Consider the following 3001-nt stretch of genomic DNA (forward strand, 5'->3'; position numbering starts at 1 on the left):
CCTTTTGGATCTCCTCTGGAGTGAATGTTCCGTTCATATCCTCTGCACGTTTATGGATGGGGTCATTTGCTTTTTTGATGCTAAGTTTGCTGAGCTCTTTGTATATTTTGGTGATTAGTCTCTTGTCTGATGTATGGTATGTAAAGGTCTTCTCCTATTCTTTGAGGGGTCTCTTTGTTTGTGCGATAGTCTCTTTGGCTGTGCAGAAGCTTTTCAATTTGATATAGTCCCATTTGTTTGTTTCTGCTTTAGTCTTCATTGAAATTGGGTTTGTTTCATCAAAGATGTCCTTGAGGTTTAGGGGGGAAAGTGTTTTACCAATGTTTTCCTCTAAGTATTTGATTGTTTCTGGTCTAACATCTAGGTCTTTAATCCATTTGGAGTTGATTTTTGTTTCTGGTGAGATAAAGTGTTTCAGTTTCATTCTTCTGCATGTTACAACCAGTTTTCCCAGCACCATTTATTGAAGAGAGCCTCCTTCTTCCATTTAATGCTTTGGGCCCCCTTATCAAAGATTAGATGTCCATAGGTGTGGGGGTTTTGTTCTGGGCTTTCAATTATGTTCCACTGGTGTGTGTGCCTATTTTTGTTCCAGTACCATGCTGTTTTGATTATGATGGCTTTATAATAAAGTTTGAGATCTGGGAGTGTGATGCCTCCATTTCTGTTTCTTTTCCTCAAGATGCTTTTGGCAATTCTAGGTGTTTTCTGGTTCCAGATAAATGATTGTAGTTTTTGTTCTATTCTCTTAAAGAAGTTTGGTGGAACTTTGATGAGTATCACATTAAATTTATATATTGCTCTGGGGAAAATATTCTTTTTGATGATATTTATTCTTCTGATGCAAGAGCATGGGATATCTTTCCATTTCTTGGTATCAGTTTCTGTTTTCTTGAATAGTGACTCATAGTTTTCTGTATACAAGTCTTTCACTTGTATACTCAGCTTTACTCCTAGGTATTTTATTGATTTTGCTGCAATAGTAAATGGGAGTGATTTCTGGATATCTTCTTCTTCAGATTTAGTGTTTGCATAAAGAAATGCCACTGATTTTTTTACATTTATTTTGTAGTCTGTCACCTTGCTATATTGCCTAATAACTTCCAGTTATTTTCTGCTGGATTCTTTAGGTTATTCTATGTATACTATCATATCATCTGCAAATAGTGAGAGCTTGACTTCTTCCCTTCCAATCTGTATTCCTTTGATTCCTTTCTCTTGCCTGATTGCTATGGCAAGAACTTCCGACACTATGTTGAAGAGTAATGATAGTGGACAGCCCTGTCTATTCCTTGATCTGAGGGGGAATGGTTTCAGCTTCTGTCCATTAAGTATGATGTTGGCTGTAGGTCTGCTATATATGGATTCCACTATCTTGAGGAATTTCCCGTCTATTCCCATATTTTGTAGGGTTTTGAGCATGAATGGGTGTTGGATCTTGTCAAAGGCTTTCTCTGCATCTATTGAGATAATCATGGGGTTTTTGGCTTTGCTTTTATTGATGTGGTGAATGACATTGATTGACTTACGGATGTTGAACCAGCCTTGCATTCTTGGGATGAATCCCACTTGGTCGTGATGAACAATCTTTTTGATATGCTGCTATATCTGGTTGGCCAAGATCTTGTTTAATATTTTGGCATCTATGTTCATCAGAGATATTGGTCTGTAGCTTTCCATTTTTGTTGTGTCCCTATCAGCTTTTGGTATCAGGGTGATGTTGGCTTCATAGAAGGTGGAAGGGAGTATTCCTGTTTCTTCGATCTTATGGAAAAGCTTCAGAAGTATGGGTACTAACTGTTTCATAAAGGTTTTGTAGAATTCGTTTGTGAAGCCATCTGGTCCCAGACTTTTGTTGTTGGGTAGATTCTTAATAACAGGTTCAATTTCTTTGTCTGTGATTGGTGCATTTAGGTTTTGTAGTTTTTCTTGTTTCAGTTTTGGAAGGGCATATGCTTCTAGGAATTGTTCCATTTCTTCCTGATTCTCTAGCTTGGTGGCATACAGTTCTTCATAAAAGTTTTGCATGATTTTCTGGATTTCTGTGGTGTTAGTTGGGATATCTCCTCTATCGTTTACAATTATATTAATTTGAGTCTTTCCCTTTTTTGTTTAGTGAGTCTGACTAGGGGTTTGTCAATTTTGTTTAATCTTTCAAAGAATCAACATTTGGCTTCATTGATCTTCTGTATGGTTCTTTTATTTTTGATGTTGTCTATTTCTACTGTAATTTTAGTGATTTGGCTTCATTGATCTTTTGTATGGTTCTTTTATTTTCGATGTTGTTTATTTCTGCTCTAACTTTAGTGATTTCTGTCCTTCTGGTTGCTTTAGGGTTCCTTTGTTCCTCTTCCTCTAAGTCCTTGAGGTGTGCAGTAAGGTCCTTCATTTGAGCTTTTTCTTGTTGTTTAATATGTGATTGTATGGCTATGAATTTCCCTCTCAATGCTGCTTTAGCTGTGTCCCAAATATTTTGATAGGTTGTGTCTTCATTTTCACTTGTTTCCAGGGACATTTGAATTTCTTGCTTGAGTGACTCTCTGACCCTGTGGTTGTTTTAAGGAGTATGTTGTTTAGTTTCCAAATTCTGTGACTTTTAATAATTGTCTGTTTGTTGTTAAATGTTAGTTTTACTCCACTGTGGTCTGAGAAGGTACTTGGGATGACTTCAGTGCTCTTGAATTTATTGATGCTATCTTTGTGGCCAACATGTGGTCTATCCTTGAGTATGTGTTGTGTAGATTTGAGAAGAATGTGTATTCCCAGGTTTTTGGAGTGAAGGGCTCTGAAGATGTCCAGGAGGTCTAGTCTGACCATTTCTTCATTTAATTCTCTTGTTTCTTTGTTGATTCTCTGCTTTGTTGATCTGTCTAAGTGTGAGAGTGGGGTGTTAAAATCTCCCACTATTATTGTATTAGTATTGATATATTTTTGAAGTTCTTTCAGTAGGTGTTTGATGTATTTAGATGGTCCCTCATCAGTTACATAGATGTTAATAATT

This window comes from Erinaceus europaeus, unplaced genomic scaffold (genome assembly GCF_950295315.1).
Source record: "Erinaceus europaeus unplaced genomic scaffold, mEriEur2.1 scaffold_270, whole genome shotgun sequence".
Taxonomy (NCBI): Eukaryota; Metazoa; Chordata; class Mammalia; order Eulipotyphla; family Erinaceidae; genus Erinaceus; species Erinaceus europaeus.